This window comes from Podarcis filfolensis, assembly GCF_964270895.1.
Source record: "Podarcis filfolensis genome assembly, chromosome: 6".
NCBI classification, from domain to species: Eukaryota; Metazoa; Chordata; class Lepidosauria; order Squamata; family Lacertidae; genus Podarcis; species Podarcis filfolensis.
In genome coordinates, this window is record NC_139609.1 from 87,394,645 (window position 1) to 87,415,984 (window position 21,340).

General features: G+C 44.4%; 1 long non-coding RNA gene across 2 annotated transcripts; it reads left to right on the top strand.

The window, feature by feature from the left end:
• Positions 1 to 16,910: 16,910 nt before the first annotated feature.
• LOC310764830 lies at positions 16,911 to 21,057 on the top strand. 2 transcript variants are annotated; one of them, XR_014549246.1, is made up of 3 exons: positions 16,911 to 17,557; positions 17,973 to 18,358; positions 20,296 to 21,057. It is a non-coding gene; the product is annotated as an uncharacterized lncRNA (long non-coding RNA). The 2 variants fall into 2 exon arrangements; XR_014549247.1 differs by having other exon boundaries at positions 20,311 to 21,057.
• The last annotated feature ends 283 nt before the right edge of the window (positions 21,058 to 21,340 follow it).

The window sequence follows — 21,340 nt, forward strand, 5'->3', positions numbered from 1 at the left end:
AAAATTACCTTCTTGGCCAAATGGGGAGGGTCTAATTAAGTTCATGGGTTGGAGGCTCCCAAATGATGATCTATCAGGTTATCAACAAAGATATCTGCTATAGGACTCTATATCCCCTCCCCCTTGCATTGGGAGAGAGTATAAGGCATGTAGAAAAGTACAGTGGTACCTTGGGTTACATACACCTTCAGATGTCTTTTAAAAGTAAGATACAGTGGTACATTGGGTTACAGACGCTTCAGGTTAGAGACGCTTCAGGTTACAGACTCCGCTAACCCAGAAATAGTACCTCGGGTTAAGAACTTTGCTTCAGGATGAGAACAGAAATCGTGCTCCGGCGGCGCGGCAGCAGCAGGAGGCTCCATTAGCTAAAGTGGTGCTTCAGGTTAAGAACAGACCTCCAGAACGAATTAAGTTCTTAACCCAAGGTACCACTGTACATGCTAGACCTGTTCTAATATGACACGACACAGTACAGAGTTGACCTCTGGAATTTTCTACCGCTAGAGGCTATGATGGCCACCAACCTGGATGGCTTTAAAAGAGAACTAGGCAAATTCATAGATGAGAAGGCTAGTAGCCACAATGGCTAGGTTCTACCTCTACTGCAGGAGAACATACATGCTTCTGAATACTAGATGCTGGGGATCACAAGTGGGGAAAGAGTTGCTGCACACATTTGCTGCTCATGGACTCTCTGAAGGCCTCTGGCTGGTAACTATGGGAACAGGACGCTGGGCTGGATGAGCCTTTGGTAGGGTTGCCATATTTCAAAAAGTGAAAAGCCATTCTCCAAAGGTGTGGGAACAGGATTCTCTGCAGGGCCACTGTGTGTGTGTTTTAGAAAGGACCCAACGTCTCTCATCCTCTAATTTTGCAGTTGATGATTTCCCTGTTAACCCACATTAGTTACAGCTTTAGAAATTTCAGGTCTTAATTTCCTAATCCTAAATCACACCTTGGTGGTGTTGCATTTTTAGAGAAATGTTGATGGAATATTTTTCCCCCTTTGTTACCTTGTATTATTAAAATAGCTTTTGCTGTTTAAGGGGGGAAACATAGCTAGTAATTCGGAATTGTTCTAATTAAATACAATAGAGAAGGCTGCATGTGTGTATATATGTTTTTCATTTAACCAAAATAACCTGACAGCACCTTTCTAAAGCTGGTTACCTGTCATTTTATAATGAACTGGTAATTATGCATTTTATCTCAGGGCAAACAGATATAACAAAGTTTTCAAAAGCATGAGGGTTATGGAGCTATTATTTGTGTTGTGAGCATGCTACATAAGAAATTTAGACTTACGCTGGTCTGTAGGGAGGGGGAAAGCGAGTGGGCTTGATACATTGTCGTATTTTGTTCTTGACAATTTGATTAAAACTGCTGTGTGTGTTTTCTTTCCTAACAATTTATTCTAAAGTGTTTAGTAGCTGTGCTAAGTAAATGCTTCTTAGAACCTGTGCTTTTTCACAGCAAATTTAATTGACAACTTTACTGACTTTTTGGTTCACTTGTTACCTTTCCTTCCTTTTTAAAGGTCTAGTTTAAAAATGTCTCAGCTGTACAATTTTTGACACCACTTTGCATGGTGTGTGTGTGTGTGTGTATGTGTATGTGCCTGTGCCAGTGCCACATGGCTCTTGAATTAAAAACTAAATCCTTACCTACAGAAAATGAGCATGTCAGGCAGCAGATTTGGGCTTCACCTTTTCCTTGGCACACTTGGGGCCAGATTCAGTTACCCAGTTCCAGGAATGGAAGCCAGAACAAGGACACCCACTAGTGCAATGGGCCATTCCCCAGATCTGCTCTGGAGGATCAGATTCCTGCATGGAGGGTAGAAATCAGCTGTGCTGCATTCTGTCAGGTCTTGTCCTCAAAATTAGCAGCAAATATCTGATTCCAGGCACTGCCGTGAAGTCACAAAAAGAAAGCTTAATTTTTAGATATATGACTGAGCTTGCACAACAGTCTTGTCTTGATTTGTGAAAAGCCACTGATTCAAAATGGAAGTCCATGATGGAGAAGAATTCTGGGATTGCTAGGATGCCATTTTACTGGTCACGTCTGCTCATCAACACACGTCCCAATTGACAGACCACGATTTTGTAATCTCCAGCTAGATCAAACCACTTTTCCATCCAAAATCTCTCGTACCATTAGGAGACTTCTTAATTATTGCTTTCATAGAGCCATTAGTCAGTATTCACCCATTCTGAAAATTCCCACTTTTAGTAAGAGGTGTCGTTTGTTTATTGCCAGCATTCTTATAAAGAGTTGTTCAGATCCAAATAAAGCACTTCTGCAGAAAACCCATAATTAATTTACAGAATGTGCTGTCGCTAGATGGCCATTAGCTTAGATGGCTGTAAAAGAGAAATAGGGGATAGGTTGTTATCAATGGCTATTAGTCATGAAATCTCAATGGCAATACCTCTGAATAGCAGGTGTCAGGGAGCAATAGCAAGAGAGGACCATTGCCTATTCATGTCTGCCTTGCAGAGGGATCCAGTTTCCCACTGCAGGAAGAAAGCTGCTGAAATAGATGGACCTTTGCTCTTATTCAGCTGGGCATTTACATTCTAATCTAACAAAAGAAGCTAAGAAGAGCCTGCTGGATCAGGCCAACGGCCCATCTAGTCCAGCATCCTGTTTGCACAATGGCCAACCATTGTGGGAAACCATGGGAATCCTGTAAACTGGACAGAAGCACAACAGCACTCTCTGTCCACCTGTGATCCCCAACAACTGGCATTCGGAGACAGAATGCCCCATGTCAGTGCAGGTAGAAGCTAGCCATCAGGACAATTAGCTGATGGTAACCTTTGCCTCCATGGAATGGTCTTAAAGCCATATAGGTTGGTGGCCATCATTGCTGCCTGTGTTCACCTGTGTGCTGCATAAAAAAGAAGTTTCTTTTATCTGTTCTTGATCTTCCAACATTCAACTTCATCCACAAGTTCTAGAGTGGTGAGAGAGGAAGAATAGCCCTACTCTGTAGCTGGAGCAAAAACGAAGGCTTGGGCACTTCCACAAGCTTGCCTCTAAAGCCAAGAGGATTGTTGTTAGACACTGTGTCTTGTGTGAGTGCCTGGAGGCGGTTGGAGGATGGATGGCGGCTAATGGATTGAGGTTGAATCCTGACAAGACAGAAGTACTGTTCTTGAGGGACAGGGGGTGGGCTGGTGTGGAGGACTCCCTGGTCCTGAATGGGGTAACTGTGCCCCTGAAGGACCACGTGCGCAGCCTGGGAGTCATTTTGGACTCACAGCTGTCCATGGAGGCGCAGGGCAGCTGTCTACCAGCTCCATCTGGTACAAAGGCTGAGACCCTACCTGCCTGTGGACTGTCTCGCCAGAGTGGTGCATGCTCTAGTTATCTCTTGCTTGGACTACTGCAATGCGCTCTATGTGGGGCTACCTTTGAAGGTGACCCGGAAACTATAACTAATCCAGAATGCGGCAGCTAGACTGGTGACTGGGAGTGGCCGCCGAGACCACATAACTCCGGTCTTGAAAGACTTACATTGGCTCCCAGTACGTTTCCCAGCACAATTCAAAGTGTTGGTGCTGACCTTTAAAGCCCTAAACGGCCTTGGCCCAATATACCTGAAGGAGCGTCTCCACCCCCATCGTTCTGCCCGGACACTGAGGTCCAGCGCTGAGGGCCTTCTAGTGGTTCCCTCACTGCAAGAAGCAAATCTACAGGGAACGAGGCAGAGGACCTTTTCGGTACTGGCATCCGCCCTGTGGAATGCCTGCCCATCAGATGTCAAAGAGAAAAACAACTACCAGACTTTTAGAAGACATCTGAAGGCAGCCCTGTTCAGGAAAGTTTTTAATGTGTGACATTTTAATGTATTTTTAATCTTTGTTGGAAGCCGCCCAGAGTGGGTGGGGTATAAATAAATTATTATTATTATTATTATTATTATTATTATTATTATTATTCCATGCGCTTTAGGATATAGGGCAAGAAGCTAGGAGCATCCTTATTTCCCCCTCTTCCATTCCTGCATCAGCTCTACCAAGCAAACGGGATGTCTCTATCATGGATACTTTAATTGAGATTCCAGCATTGCAATTCAACAATTCTATGATTCTATGTGATTGGTTTGAAATTGGGGGTGGGGGGAGTTCCACATTCTGAAATGCAATGCATAGGAAACAATACATTACTGTACTTGTATCCCAATGTTTTATGCATCCATCAGTGGCCTCCCACACAGGGAACTAATCAGGTGTGCACCATCTTCAGTTCACCGGTGCTGTAGCATCAGGTGCCCCCCAGTGTAATTTTTGGTGTTTACTGCTCTTCAGAGAGCATGTGGGGTTCAATTAATTAAAGCATGCAAACAGTCTGAGATCCAGAGAGGGGAAGTGCTCTGTGTATATGAGACGATATCACTGGAAAGAAAACAGGGACATTGTTTTCCATGCGAATCACCTGTGTTCACACATAGGCACTGAACAATTGCCAAGAGTGGGTCTGCTGAGCTTGCTCTGTATATGCAAAGAGGCAGTTCATAAGCATTTGCTTTGGGAAAGTGTCTCTCTTCTTATTCCTCTTAGTACTGGTGGTGGTGATGTTTATAGATCTGGGATTTAGCTATCCCCGCACAAAATCGGATCTCTTGTATGGGTATGCAAATCTTCTCTGAGAGTTGATGGGACAGAACCTCATTATCCTTTGCAAAACGTAACAGTCTCCAAGTTCTTCTCATGCAAGGAAGACAGCCATTGGCACCAGTCAACACTGATCTTTAGGGGTTTTTTAGGTCGTAGCACAGAGAGAAAGAGAAAGAAAACCCAACTCCCACTGCATTCCTTTAGAGATTTCTTATAACCCCGGGGCAACAGAATATGAGCTGCACTTGCAATTTACTTTGCTGTCCCTACCGTAAAAAAGAAAAGAAAAGAGGAAGATTGGATGGAGACTGTGAGCAGACTTTGCTCTGCAGAGCACAAAGCATAAGCTGCAGTAGCTTGCCAAACCAAACTGCATTATTCTGCTGAATATTAAAAATGAGTTAAACATGTTTCATGCAAGAGGGTGGGAGGTGGAGTTGCTTTCTCTTCTTCATCTCTATTTCCCACTATCCTGATCATCATGGCAGCAGATGGAAACTTCTGGGGACCAGTTGTGGCCCTTCAGACCTCATTTCCTGGCCTTTAGGACTCTGCCCAGATCATGCCCCTCCACAGGTCACACCCTTCCTTGACCCTGCAACTTGCTTGAGTGCATTTGCCTGGCTGGACTGTGCCCTTAAACTGTGCTCACACTTTTTGCTTGTTTGTTTTGGAGGATGTAGAGGAGAGACAGTGTATATGCATGCACATAGGAAGCTGCTTTCTAAACCGAGTCAGACCATTTGATCCATCTAGATCAGACCTATGGGACCGCCTCTCCTGGTATGTCCCACGGAGGACCTTACGGTCTTCAAATAAAAACATTTTGGAAGGTTAGGCTGGCCTCAACCAGAGCCAGGGCTTTTTCAGCCGTGGCCCCGATCTGGTGGAACGCTCTGTCACAAGAGACTAGGGCCCTGTGGGACTTGACATCTTTCCACAGGGCCTGCAAGACAGAGCTGTTCCACCAGGCCTTTGGCAAGGCACAGTCTGACCCCCCTCCTTCGGTAATCCTCACAGAACTCTAGCCCAATGGTTGCCATTAATTTGATTTTGAATTGATTTTAGAATGCATTTCAATTAATTGATTGTGATTTTATGTAAACTGTGTTACTTTTATTGCTGTTAGCCGCTCTGAGCCCGGCTTCAGCTGGGGAGGGCGGGATATAAATAAATTATTATTATTATTATTATTATTATTATTATTATTATTATTATTATTATGTCCAATGTGCCGATTGCAATCAACCAGTCGATCGGAGGATGGCTTTTGGTCGATTGCACAACCAAAGCTTCATCACCTCTGCCCGCCACCCTCTCCCATGGCAGCCAGACACCCTAAGCACACGCTCAGCTGTGGACGGAGCAACTCTGCAGGCAGCATGACTGGTTGAGTCTCCACTCTGGCGCTGCCTCTGCCTCCTCGCTGCTGCCTTAAGCACCCTGCTCTGGCCATCAACTTTGCCCGATGCCCAGCCAGCTGGCCAGCCCCAGAAAGGTGTGAGGTGCTTGCCTCTACCCCCTGCAAGCCACAGCCCCAGGGCCTGGAGGCAGGGGGTGGTGACGAGGCACACGGGCTCTGCATGGGCTGCAGAACTGCGGAGGGAGCTACGGGAAGGGTGGCGCATGGAGAGAGATGATGACACCCCTCCTCCCTCTCTTGCCAGTTCCCATGGAAAGAAAACGCTGGGTTCCCTGCCCATCTGCTGTCTCTCCTAATTCTGTATGGATGCTGAACTTTCCAGCTCCAGCTGCGCTTACTCGAAAGCTTGTCGTCCAGTAAAGGGGGAATTGGACATTTGGGGGCATGTTGGCTCCCCACATGTGCCAGGGGTCCCGAGAGGGGACTGGTGTGGGGGCAATAATTTGTTATTATTTTTTATAATAATAATAAAAAAATATTATTTCTACCCCTCCCATCTGGCAGGGTTTCCCCAGCCAAATATAATATGTTTAAGTTGAAGAGTATCAATGGGAGAGTGCGGTAGATCACTGCCAGTTTTTGATACTGGATAAAGATCACAGCCTACTTGAAGTTGGACATGCCTGATCTAGATCAAGAGTGTCCACACGGACTGGTAGTGGCTCTCCAGGATTTCAGACAGGGAATGTCTCCCCCGGCCCTACCTGGAAATGCTGGGGATTGAACCTGGAATGTGCTGCATACAAGGCAGTCCTTCCAAACAGTGGTAATGTGATAGCACTGGGGAAGCATTGCAGAGCAAACTGATAATGCAAACTGGAGGGGCCTACAGACTGGAAAGAGGGTGATCTGTCCATCCCTACTGATGACCAGTTTATCTGTTGTTGTTGTTGTTGTTTAGTCGTTTAGTCGTGTCCGACTCTTCGTGACCCCATGGACCAGAGCACGCCAGGCACTCCTGTCTTCCTCTGCCTCCCTCAGTTTGGTCAAACTCATGTTCGTAGCTTTGAGAACTCTGTCCAACCATCTCATTCTCTGTCGTCCCCTTCTCCTTGTGCCCTCCATCTTTCCCAACATCAGGGTCTTTTCCAGGGAGTCTTCTCTTCTCATGAGGTGGCCAAAGTGCTGGAGCCTCAGTTTCAGGATCTGTCCTTCCAGTGAGCACTCAGGGCTGATTTCCTTCAGACTGGAGAGGTTTGATCTTCTTGCAGTCCATGGGACTCTCAAGAGTCTCCTCCAGCACCATAGTTCAAAAGCATCAATTCTTCGGCAATCAGCCTTCTTTATGGTCCAGCTCTCACTTCCATTCATCACTACTGGGAAAACCATGGCTTTAACTATACGGACTTTTGTACTGAGGACCTTCCTCAGTAGCATGCTGGATGCCTTCCGACCTGAGGGGCTCATCTTCCAGCATCATAACTTTTATATGCCTGTTGTCTTTGTCCATGGAGTTTTCTTGGCAGGGATACTGGAGTGGCTTGCCGGTTCCTGCTCCAGGTGGATCACGTTTGGTCAAAACTCTCCACTATGACCTGTCCATCTTGGGTGGCCCTGCATGGCATAGCTCATAGCTTCTCTGAGTTATTCAAGCCCCTTCGCCACAGCAAGGCAGTGATCCATGAAGGGGCCAGTTTATCTAATCCCCTTTAAATCCATCTTTAAAAGTTTTTCAAGCTACAGTGTGCCGTTATGCTTCCTCTAGGTGGAAATCCAAATAAGCATTACTTCCAATGCGGGTGTTTGGTGGGGATAAAAAGGGCAAGTAAAATAATGGGTTATTTTGTAGCAGCTGAAACAGAAGAGGACAAAAGTGACATATGCTTCTACTATGCAATGAGATGGAGAATTACAAGCACAGATCCTCGTGCTTTCTGATACCTCTCTCCCCTACCTCTGTGTCACTGCAATTTTCCATTGAAGACTAAATAACAGAATCGGGTTAGAAATACTTCTTTTTGCAAAAGAGGAAAATATATCCATTTTCTTATACTAGGTGTGCACCCTCTCATTGCAGCTTTGCCCTTCACATAATTAGTTCAGATTATTTCCCCCCACTACCATACAAAAGCAAGCCTGATGCTATCGGGCAGATGTGTTTTGCTGCCTAAAAGCTTCGAGTCCAACGTTAAGGACCCTCTCCTTCCATTAGCCAGGATCCTGGTCTAATTCCCCAGAGTAACCTTTTGTTTGTTTGTTTGCAATTTCCCCATGATATTGCTGGTATCCTCTTCAGAAATTTTGCTGAAGGCTTAAGCTAAGCTTTGGATCCGTGCAAACCCTGTGATAAATGCTGAACGACGTGTTCCGCTGGGCCATTTATTCTACTCCTACACAGGACTTCCGGGTCATCGTTAATGGCGGATTCCCTCTGAGTCTCAGAGGGACCAGCTCCGCAGGATCGGGTCTTACCGCTGCGGCAAAGCGGGGGCCCTTTAAAAATCACAGGCGGGGGAAGCCTGTGAACGTGGGGACTCGGCGGGCACCATTTGCGCCCCCCCCAATTTGCGAAGGGACCCTTTTAAGGGCTCCGAGCGGGACGGGGTGAGCGGCGCAGTGCTGAGAGTCGACTGCTTCTTCCGCGGAGCGAAGCCGCACAGCCACTATCGGAGAGCGCTGACTTTTTCCTGGGACAATTGGACTTTGAAAGCAACTACCCGTGAGTAGGATTAAATTGGATTTAAAAGGAGAAAGAACAAGTTAATTCGACACCGAAGTGGGAAGGTATAAACAGGAAGTCTGCCTTCCTTTCTTGTAAACAGATCAAAGCAAAGAGACTGTAAATTGGAAACTTGGAAAGACGTTTGGAAAAAGACTTAAATCTTAACATCAGGAAAGCGGTCTCCCCTCCGGATTGCAGGAGAGGAGGGGGGAAGGTTTGAGTTGTATTTACCTGCAAAAAAAGGGGGGAAAGGAAGCTAAAATCCGCTGCCTAAAACCTGGGAACGGACTGCCCCTAGACAAGGAAAGCCGCTCAGTGGAAAGCCTATCGGTAAGCAGAGGACTTTTGACAGCTAGCTCTGCAAAAGAGATACAGTGTTTCTGGACTTCTCCTGGTTTTAAAGTAACTGTCTAAGTGCACTGAAACTGTTGTTTTTAAGTGAATTGGGGGACTTATAAGGACTATTTTTGTTTTTAAAAGTTGCAAGCTTTGGCTGTTACTGTGTCCCCCTAGAGGAGGATTGACATTGTTACAATAACAACAGGGTTAGAGGAAAATTCCATTTCAAAACAAACTTTCAAAACAAACTTTCAACTGTGGGATCGACCTTGAATTCTCATGAGAGTGTTATGGCAGATGGGAGAGCAAAGTTAGAGCTGGCGCAGGAAAAAACTACTAGGTCTGGCAGACACTACCAGACAGACACTGCGCAGCAGCGAAGGGCTTCAACATCTGGAGCATCTGGAACATCAGGGGCTGCTCCTCCACAGGTCAAACCAAAAGTTATGTCGTCTGAAGACGTTTTGGCACATGCACTTGGAAAAATTAATGAATCTTTGGAAAATTTAGCTAAGCAGGTAGCTGAGACAAATAAACAAGTAGCTGAAGCATCAGTTAAAATTGATCTGAATACTACAAGCATTAATAATTTGGGACAGAAGGTGAATACCAATACAGAGTCTATTGAAAAATTATTACAGGAATCTGCTTCGACCCGAAAGATAGCTGAAGAAGCAAAAGATATTGCAACTGCTACTCAAAAGAAGATACCACCAGTATATAAGCAATTGGAGGACCATGGTTTGACATTGCCTATGATTGAATTGAAAGAGAAACAAAGAAATTTCAGAATCAGGGCTGTACCAGAACATGAGAAAGATAATCCGGCTGACTTTCTTACACAGGAATTTACAGATTTTTGGCAACAGGACTTGGGGAAGGAAGAATTTAAGATAGTGAATGCATTTAGACTTGGAAGAGGACAAAGGAGGAACAAGGTGAGGGACTGCTTGATTACTCTTCGAACAAAAGAGGAGAGAGACAAAATTTTGAACCTGCACTATCAAAGGACTTTGGAAATTCACGACTCAAGTGTGGAGATATTTAAGGACATTCCAAAACACCTTCTGGACTTAAGGCTTAACTACGGAGACCTAGTTGCCCTGTTGAGAAGAAATAGAATTCTCTTTAGGTGGGAATTTCCTCAAGGCCTATCCTTTAAATACAAAGGAAGAAAGATAAAAATAAGATCAGTTAACGATAAAGACAGGTTTCTGAAAGATCACGAAGAAGATCTACAGAAAGAAGCGGAATCCGGAGAAGAGCCAAAAGCACTGGAAAAAGGAATACTAGACATAGCAAACTTATCTTTTGGATTGCACAGTCCAGAGAAAGAGACACCATTGACAGAACAAGAACAGACACTTGGTGCAGTCGGAGGCAAAGCGAAGTAACCCCATCATGGCTCTGCAACTTTTAAGTTGGAATTGTAACGGTCTTAGCTCTCCTCAGAAGAGAAAAAGTGTTTCTCATTTACTAAAAAAGGAACAATTGGACTTGATTTGTCTACAAGAAACACATGTAACAAGGTTACACAGGAAACTACTTATTAATAAGAGATTGGGACAGGAGTTTATCTCATCTGACAAAGTTAAAAAAAGAGGAGTTGTGATATATGCAAAGGAGAGATTATTACCGAAATTAATCTTTAAAGATGAACAAGGAAGATTCCTGGCAATTGAAATTCAAGTTCAAGGAGAGAAATTTCTGATTGTAGGAATTTATGCACCGAATGAGGGGAAATCTGAATTCTTTAAAAAGTTGCATGAGACCTTATTGGACTATTTGGATTACAATCTGATTTTGTAAGATATTTATTAAAGTTTTAAAAGTTTATATAAAATAGAAAAAACAAAAAACAGAAACAGTAAAAATACATACAAAACACATACAACAACAAGTATAATTTCAATCCCTTATATTCATAAAACTTACTTTCCCAACCTCCTCATACCTCCCCTTTCTGTATTCCAATCTCTAATTAATTCAATTCAGCAAATCCTTCCCCTAATTTCTATATAATTTTTGACCTTTCTTTTCTTGATTACAGAATCATTACAGCTTATAACCACTTAATTTCTGAATCAACATCGTTCTAACATTCAATAATTTTACAATGTTTCTTAAGATAGTCCTTAAATTTCTTCCAATCTTCTTCCGCCGTCTCTTTTCCCTGGTCTCGGATTCTGCCGGTCATTTCTGCCAGTCCCATATAATCTATAACCTTCATCTGCCATTCTTCCACGGTGGGTAGATCTTCAGAAAAGAAGGTTCCCTCTCTTCCCAAGGGGTTCTTTATTCTCCAAATGTCCACTAAGTCCATATTGTCTGTCATCTCAAAAAATGTTTTTGGTAGTCTACCATCCTTGGTAACTACCTGTCTTTGTGCCTTGTCCATGTTTGTAGATACTACTCCATTCATGTCCCCCATCAAAATGGACATGCCCAAGGATTAAGGCTTTCTGGGAAATGATCTATAATGAAACGAAAAAGGTATTTAAATATACCTTTCTGAAGAAACCAGAGGCCTTCCTTCTGGGCATTGTCGGCCAATTGGTGCCAAAGAAGGACAGAACTTTTTTTATGTACGCTACAACAGCAGCAAGAATACTCATTGCAAAGTATTGGAAGACACAAGATCTACCCACTTTGGAAGAATGGCAGACGAAGGTGATGGACTATATGGGATTGGCAGAAATGACTGGCAGAATCCAAGACCAGGGAGAAGAGTCGGTGGAAGAAGATTGGAAGAAATTCAAAGACTATCTACAGAAATATTGTAAAATTAATGAATGTTAGAATGATGTTTGATAGAAATTAAGTGGTTTCCAGCTGTAATGCTTTAAGAGAATATGAAAAAAGGGTTATAAATAGGTAAAAATCTAATGGTAAGGATTTGCTGAACCAACAATTTGAAGTGGAATACAAAAAAGGGAGGTATGAGGAGATCCGGGAAACAAGCTAAAGGAAAATAAGCAATGGAAAATCTGTGTGTTTTTAACTATTTTTATTTTGTATTTTTGTTATTTTTTTCATTTTTATTGTAATACTTTAAAAAATCTTAATAAATATCTTAAAAAAAAAATAAAAATATTCTACTCCTACACAGTCTTAAGCACTCTGATTTCTCCCTACAGAGTGGTTGTGGTCGCCCCTTAATTAACTCTCTCATTTGGAATCATTCGTTTCTTGGTTATTTTAAAACTGCAACATATTAAGGTGATTTTGAATAAGATAGGGTGTACTCTTGGGATTCAAGCAATCAGAATCTTGCTCTTCAGTCCTTCCAATAAGTTACTATGGTGTATTCTCCTTTACTTCAAAAGCAATATTTGAGATTCAGGATGTTTTCGCAAGTGATATTAAGAATTCTCCTTTTAGTTCATTTGATTCAAATATATTGATTCAAGCCTGTGCATAAGGTTAAGGCAATGAGTAATAGCTTTTCATGCAAAATGCAATCCCCCCCCCCAATCTGGATACTTACTTTAAATTCCTTCATCAGGATAAATACTTTTTTTAAAAAGTGCAAACTCCCTCTGAGAAATCTTACTACATTCTTTTGAATTGCCTTGAAATGCCTACAGATGTTCTGCCTGAATAGGGGTCTTCAAATTTGCATCAGATTTCACTTTAGATAAAATTCAGTAGCAGCAGCACCCCTTAGAAATTGTACTAAACTTTTACCAGACTTGAAACACTTTGCAGATGTGGACCTCAGCAGGTCTCTCCAAGTTTTTCTGACTGCTACTTTGAAATTTAAATAGTTTTAATTCTTTGCTGTAATTAAAATGGCATTGGAGCACATCTTGACATGATATTAAGTGGCTGATGGATCAGTGAGGACTAATGGGCTGCATGTTGGATTTGGATATGAAATATACAGTAATCTGCCACACAGTTTCTAACTGGTCAGATGTCTCTATCTTGGCCTAAGTTATCCACTTGTAAATTGTGAATTATTGAAAAGGTTGTTGTGAGATAAGGAACCAGATAAAGACTTTACATAAAGTTTTTTAGGTCTAATAAGTAACAATGATTAACTGTTTCTTTCCTTCCCCAAGATTAGGCACTCGGGTTTCTGGCAAACAACTGGAGTGTTTAAAGACTGTCTCAAGGCAAATCTTTAAAAAAATGTAGTATAGACACCAGCAACTGGGAAACACTGGCCTGCGAGCGCTCCAATTGGAGAACAGCCCTTACCAAAGGTGTCGTTGACTTTGAAGATGCTCAAACTCAGGATGAAAGGGAGAAACGTTCTAAGAAGAAGGCACACTTGGTAAACCATGATCAACTCCCACCCAGACACCTTTGCCCCCACTGTAGAAGGACATATGGGTCCAGAATTGGCCTCCACAGTCACTTACGGATCCACTGTTAAAATCGTGTTTATGGAAGACAATCTTACTTGGCCACAAGTGATTGCCAAAGAAAAGAACAAGCAAGTGGCAGACAAACAGACCAGTTACCTACATTTAGAAGGCAGAAAGAGTGCATCGTATTTGGGGGGTCTTTCTGGGGCTGAGTCTTTGGGATGATTTGATTCCTAGAATCAGGAAGCCTCTGGGCTGTGTGATGCTAACTTAGAGACTTGAACTCCCCCCTCCCAAGTTCCATAATCCTTGACACCTCTTCTGCTTTGTCTGATGAAGCTCAGTTAACATGGAGGAGAGAGTTCAGAACTTTGCCAGTTTCATTGCTTTTAAAAGGTTGATGAGTGACAAGTAAAACATAGCTCTTGCTAAATTGTGGCTAATAATAATCCCACATATACTTTCCTCCACTGCAGGCAGGAGGGTGCAAAATGATAATATGTGGAAGGAAGGAGTAAAGGTGTTTCATTATCAAACAATAATGTGTTGCTAATAGACACCATCCGTCACTCTATAAATATGATTGCTGGCGATTACATGTAATCAAGGCATCCTCATTCACAGCAACTTGCTGGGCGGAGGATGCTTGGAGGTGACATGCAAATCAGCCAAGTGGTCCCACTATTGGCACTCCTGAGGCCAAAGGCAAACTCATTAAAGTGGTCACTCAGCCAATGGAGCCTCACATTCTCAAACATAGCAGCTCCTTCTCAGTATACCTGCCTGTGCTGGAGTGCTTTTCTGGTCCTCTGTGGGCCACATGTCTCTGTGGGCCACAACAAGTTCATCAGCCATATTCTGCTGATATCGGATACCAAACTGCGGGAGGCAGTGGAAGACAGGAGTGCCTGGCGTAATCTGGTTCATGGGGTCACGAAGAGTCGGACACAACTAAACGACTAAACAACAACAACAAAGGCAGTGTGATGGTGATCTGAATATTTCAGTGCCATCCAGTATTAATACATTGGTAGAGGCAGCAGAGCAGAGGGAAAGAACTTTAATTTCCATGCTGTCCACCTGCTGGTTATTGACCTGACCACTGTGGGTAGTCCATCCTTAATATTGCTCAGCTTAGCTTGGACCAAACATCACAGCATCAGTCAGCTCCACTCCAATCTTATATGACTTTGATAACTTAGGCAGAAAGCGGGAAGAAAACAAACACACACCAAACAAACCCGGGAGCTCAGATTAAACAGGCGTGCATTAGGATAATGAGCACGGCAGGAAGCGGCACAACACGATGATTGACTGTAAGCTCTGTATCAAACACGTGGCTATTTCCATTAAAATAAATTACCTGCTCAAATGTTTATTTGCCCCTATAGCCATTGTTTTGGCATTTAATGGAGAAAAGAAGTGCCTGCATGATGTGAGGAGGTGTGACATAAAAGTCTTACGGTCCAAATTTGTGTAGTACAACAAATGCCCGTTTTATGTGTCATCCCATATAAAAGCTAATGGAGCCTTTTATAAGCTGCTGCCCTTTTGTCAGTTTTCTCACTAATGCACATCTCAATCAGCTGGTCAAAATTAACAGCATCTTTTAAAAGTATCAGGGCCTAATTTAAGCCTGGGTACATAAGGCTAGGGACGTGGGTGGCGCTGTGGGTTAAACCACAGAGCCTAGGACTTGCCAATCAGAAGGTCAGCGGTTCGAATCCCCGTGACTGGGTGAGCTCCCATTGCTCAGTCCCTCCTCCTGCCAACCTAGCAGTTCGAAAGCACGTCAAAGTGCAAGTAGATAAATAGGTACCACTCTGGCTAGAAGGTAAACGGCGTTTCCGTGCGCTGCTCTGGTTTCGCCAGAAGCGGCTTAGTCATGCTGGCCACATGACCCGGAAGCTGTACGCTGGCTCCCTCGGCCAATAAAGCGAGATGAGCGCCGCAACCCCAGAGTCAGCCACGACTGGACCTAATGGTCAGGGGTCCCTTTACCTTTACCTTTACATAGGCTAGAGCTTAGTCCCAGAAACTGGAAACAGGAAATTGTTACAGAATCTGCCTCTCCTGGATTCACCTGCAGCATCTGAGGTTGAGATTCACTTTGACCACCTATGCTTGCAACAGGAACGGAACATAAATTGGAAGCCATGTTTCTTCCAGAGACGGGGAGGGAGGGTTAGGGGTGTATGAATTAGGATCTCCAATCTCCCCCCCCCTTGGCCCCGTTGGTTTATACATCCCTATGGTCATTTTACATTCCCTTGTACATGAAAAACAATGACAAAAGTTATTGACGAATGAAAGTAAATGTGATTTTAATTTTTATTATTTTCAGAAGTTGTGCAGATTTTTTAATTGACATGCAAAAGCTGAACACTTCTCCCCACCTCTCTCTCTCATTCATGTGTATATATATATATATATATATATATATATATATATATATATAAAATCTTCTTTCAGCAGTTCAAATGGGAGGGGATTTGCTTTCTTTTGCTATTACCATTGTGAGTTTCCATGCACATAATGCACAATCCACCCTTCTTGTCAGTCTTCCAAGCAATCTTTGAAGACATACTGCAGTAATAGCCCACTTCAAGACCATTCTTCTTATAGTCGGGGGCCTCTGTCTGTGTCTGAGAAGCAGCTGTGTCTTGCTTGCTCCCTAATTCTACATCCATTCATGTGTCTTGTACCTCTGCTTCCCTGAAATCATTTTGTTCAGGTGTTTTGGAGCAAAGGAGTATCGGACAAAAAACAACAACACAATAATGAAAATCAAGTGGCCTTTTGTTGGGGTAGGGGGAGGTATCTAGAGATGGCGCAACTCCTGGAAGAATAGGACTTGCCAGAAATTTAGTTTTCTGCGTTTAAAGTTGTTGAGAGAAAGAGTTGAAGTCTCCTTTGCTTTATTTACTTGGTGACTTGAATGCTTCCTCCTCTAGGTATTTCTTTCTTTTTTTAAACTTCTTTTTCAGATTCTGAAAAATGCGTACAACAAAGCGTGTTCTCCTTCATGGAGAGCACGTGTTGCGGTGGGGTCTTCTGAGCCACCCCTCTGTTACCAGGCAGGGTCTCTAAAGATGGCCTGGGGCAGTGATTGGTTCACTGGGTTGCTGGGGTAAAAGTTATGTTGCAATTTTGGTGGGTGGGGTAAAATGTTTAAATACTCTGCACGCAGCCCGGAGCTTTCTCTTTGCTGTGTGCAACGGATCACCTGGAGCACTTGGACCGTCTGGAGGACAGTGGAGCGATCTTCTCATTGTCTCATTGTCTGGTTACATTTCTTTATTTTCCCCTTCTTTTTAATCTTCTCTAGTCCCTTAATTAATTTATTTCCCCCCTTTTTTTCTGTTTGATTTCTCACCCCACCCCTTACCCTGCCCTTTGGGAAGATTCTCCCTGTACCTGTGAGCGCTGCCTGTGCATAATCCTCCTTTGCTTGCTTTTCCCAATAGGTAGAGAGCCCCCATCCGGGGCTTTCTTTTGCAAAAAGGTTTTCCCCATTTTCGCCTGTTTAATTGTGGGGCTAGTCAGGGCTGTTCCCAGATTACCTGGAATCACTTTCATTTATAGTATCCCCATAGGTTGGCTTTATTTTGGGTGTGTGCAGTGCTGTTGGCCAAATTTTAATCTAGCCTTGGGCGGGAGCACTATTTTGAGTTCCTTTCATATTGCAATGAGACAAAAAGGCAGAGAGCAGAAGCAGGGAGGCTTGCACATATCATTCAAGCCTAAGCCTGCTACAGTTAGCAGTACAGTAAATTGTTAAGTTTCTGTGACATGTGACTCATTCTCTCTATAAGAATGTATCTGTTTGTTTGCAGGCTCACTTGTTGCTAATGTATATCTTAGGCAGACAGAGTGGAGCCAGAGGCTCTCTGTGCCTCCAATGAGCACTCTTTGTATGCTCTTTAACTATGTATGCTGTTTCTGAACAAGTTTATTTTCTTCAAGTTTGTTTTTCCCTGATAGTGGCGACTGCCATTTTAGAGACGAGCCATTGTGGCTTACTGGCTAGAGTACAGGACTAGGACCTGGGAGACAGGGTTCATATCCCCCACTTAGCCATTGTGATAACAAAGCAAAACAAGCTGCTCCTTTTGGACTAATTTGTTGCTGGGTAGTTTGGCCCATTTGTGATATTGCTCCCAAAAAGAACTTTGGGTTTCTTGAGGAGGTGCTATGGAGAGAGTCAGAACTTACAGGGTTAAGAAGTTCTGGGTGACGTCTCACATTCTTTGAGGCGGGTTTAGAACACGGAAGTGGGAGTGTTCTAGTGTGTCTCTCTGAGAGAGAGAGAGAGAGAGTCTGTTTCTTGTCCGCTCAAGGAGAGGATCGAAGATGGGTGCGGTGTCACCGGGAAAGTTACGATCTGTTGTTTTTGTACGAGAATAAAGCTCTTTGTAAGATAAGGAAGAAAGCGTGCGTCGGACTGATTTACTACGCACTCGGCAATTACTGCTTTTGCTTCTACCGCTGTGTACTTCACTCTGCTACATTGCAGCTGGAAACTGCCCAGAGGGAGCAGAGCAACACAGAGGAAGCATGTGGGCTCCGGGGGCAAGAGAAGCTGCCAGTCAATTTCACCAAAGGTGCTTCCCTCTAAAGGGCAAGCAGGGGTACCTGGACAGGCGGTGGGCTGCCTCGAGTTTGTTATCTCATTGGAAACATTTATGTCTGGCTTAGCAGGTGATCCTAGGGCTTGGCCCGCTTGGCCCTAGAATTTGATGTCCTCTGGCAGCGTTTCTGGCCTGAATAGCATCCCCATGTGGTGCACAAGGCATTGGTTTCACCTGTTCCTCACATTGTTTAGGTTTTTTCTTTTTGCAGACTATGACAGGGCCTTTGCAGATGCCTCCAGAGCTTGCCTCTCCTGCAGAGGATGACTTGTTGATGCCCCAGGTGCCTTCTTCCAGAAGGAAGCGTCTTCAGAGGCAGGAAAAAGCGGAGCAGGGATGATGCTTACACCTCCTTGCAGGTAAATCATCACTGGGCTCTGATGATGATTCAGACATCACCTTGGACCTCTCCAGGGGTCAGGGTGAGGCTGTTCCAGGTCTTTAGGGATAATCTGAATAGCTCAGCTGGTCAGCGTATGGTGCCGGTAATGCCTAGGTTGCAGGATTGGTCCCTGTATGGGACAGCTGCATGCTCCCTCATCACTCTACCCGGACACTGAGGTCCAGCGCCGAGGGCCTTTCTGGTGGTTTCTTCACTGTGAGAAGCCAAGTTACAGGGAACCAGGTGGAGGGCCTTCTCGGAAGTGGCACCTGCCCTGTGGTACACCCTCCCACCAGATGTCTACTACCAGACTTTTAGAAGACATGTAAGGCAGCCCTGTTTAGGGAAGCTTTTACTGTTTGATGCATTACTGTATTTTAATATTTTGTTGGAAGCTGCCCAGAGTGGCTGGGGAAGCCCAGCCAGATGGGCGGGGTACAAATAGATGATGATGATGATGATGATGATGATGATGATGATGATGATGATTATATTGTGGGAGAGTGGACTAGATGATCCTCGGAGTCCCTTCCAACCCCACTATTCTATAAGTGGTAATTCACTATGATGGGAATGTTAGACGCAGGGCTGCCATCATCCCCTTAGCTCGCCAGGATCGCAGGGACGGGGACATGTGGACCACTTGCGCAGCTCCACATTTCAAATGGAAATTCCCTGAGCAATAGAACCTGAAGCTGGTATGCAGGAAGCTGGCCCGGTGGCAGCTTTGTTGGGACTTTTTTAGGGTTTCTGGCCAGTGTTGGCCCTGTAAATTTACACATCATGGTGGCAACACAAGGCAGGGCATCTTGCCCAAGCGGGGGCTGGCAAGCAATAACTCAATACCTCTCGCCCATATTTCCATAAAAATATCTCCCTTGAAAGCCTGGCTAAAAGGTTATCTAGATGGGTCAGTAGCTTTGTGCTTGTGGGAAGGGTTTTCCCAAGGTTTGGGATTCCTCTGGCTTTTCAGCCAGTGGCTCAGAATACAGCAACTCAAAAGCCAGTTAGAGAGCTACCTGTGGTAGCCAGAAAGAAGGTTAGGAAGCAGCTTGCATTGGGACGTATGGTGGGATCCCCTTGATACTCCTTCTAGTCCCGTTTTTCTTTTATCCCCTTTGGGGATCGTCCCTAAGAAAGCCCCATATAATTCCATCTGATCCATATTTATTGCATCCCAAAGGCACCTCAGTGAATGATGCTATCCCTCCGGAATTGTTCCATGAAATATGCATCTTTGGATCAGGCAGTTGAGCTTACCAACAAATTGGAGGAGGTGCCTTGTTGCCATTATGCGATATTGAATCGGCTGTTAGGCTGCTGCCACTTCACCCTCAAGATTTTAAGTAGTTAGGCTTTAATTGGATGGTCCTTATATTGATAAGGCGATGCCAGTGGGTTGCTCAATAGGCTGTGCAGCACTTGAGTCCTTTAGCGCCTTTCTGGATTGAACATTGCGAGTCAAGACTCGTTTAACTGGGGGTATCGTTATGTGGATTATTTTACTGGCTGGTTCATGTGACACCAGCCTCTGCTTAGCTTACTAGATGCCCCTTTATTCCCTGAGGAGCTGGGTGTTCTGTTGGCAGTGGAGGACAGTGGGTCCTACTGCCCCTTTTAACATATTTGGGGCTAGCTGGATATCGTTGCTCAAACATCTGCTTGCCTGTGGAAAAGCTGTTTGCCTTGAAGGATGTTATTCTTGTAATACTTCCTCTGAAGCAAGTGTTGCTTTGTCAGATCCTATCATTCCTAGGTCAGTTAAATTTTGCATGCAGGGTGGTTGCTCCAGGCTGCCCCTTCCATTTCTGCTTGGCCAGGTGGTCTCATGGCCCGGGGTCCCTTCATCATCATGTACAGTGGCCTTGAGCCTAGCAGGGCAAGGCAATCACATGTAACCTAACTTTTCTCGAGTTTTCCCCATTGTAGTGTCAGCGCACATCTGGACTGAGGAGTTTAGGGGCCGTCGGGTCTGTCTTGGTCTGATAACCAGGCAGTGTGAGAGTCCTGGCAAAACGGTCCTCATGCTCTGGCAGAGTCTTCGCACTGCTTAAGGTTTAATATTGCATTTCTGCTCGCTTTATTTCGGGATCATCTAATGTTTTTGCTGTCGCTCTATCCCGTTTTTTCAGTTGGAGAGCTTCAGATCCTGGGCTATGGACGCCCAGCTATAGCCGGATTTTCTGGAGCTCCTGTGGCACTTGGCAACAATTAATAATTATGAGGAGTAGTAACTTACGTTTCCCCATCCGCTTTCAGGTCTTATGAGAAGGCCTGGACTGATTTCTTAAAATTTAGCTGGCAGTCCTCGGCCATTCAGAGGAACCTGCCCCCATCCTCTGAGCAGGACCTGCAGTAATTCGCCCACCTGCTGCAGATCGGATGCAGTGTTAAAACTATCAGAATTCAGTCCGCTGCAATGTCTGCTAGAGTAAAACTTTAATTTTTCAGAGACCCTTCTAAAAGTGTGTCGTGCGCAGGGTCTCGGAAGGTTGGAATAGGCTCCAACCTTCACAGGACAGCAGGCAGGAAGCCGGTCAATCTTTGACCTATGCAGTATCTGCAACAAGTTAAGACTTGTTGGCTGGTTCAAGATCAGGACGAGACTTATTTCAGTATTCCATTGTAATTTTGGTGTACTGAGGGTTGGGGAAATTGTGTTGGAGCCAGCATGGGGCTGAGTTTGGAGGCTTATTGCCTCAGGAATTTTCCTTATCTGCTTTGGAGCTTGTCATAAGTGTCTGGAGCTCTAAGTCAGACCTAGTGAGCAGGGTTGCCACTATCAGGCTTCCAGTCACAGGTGAGGTGGGCCCTTGCCCTGTTATTGGATACCGGAAATATTTGGCTTTTCATTCCCCTGGGGGCTGGCTCGATCCTAGTGCACAGAAATGGGTTCCGGTTCGACAGGCATCTAATTGCTCACGTCGTGCGCCAGATATTGCAGCCTGCGGCTTGCCTA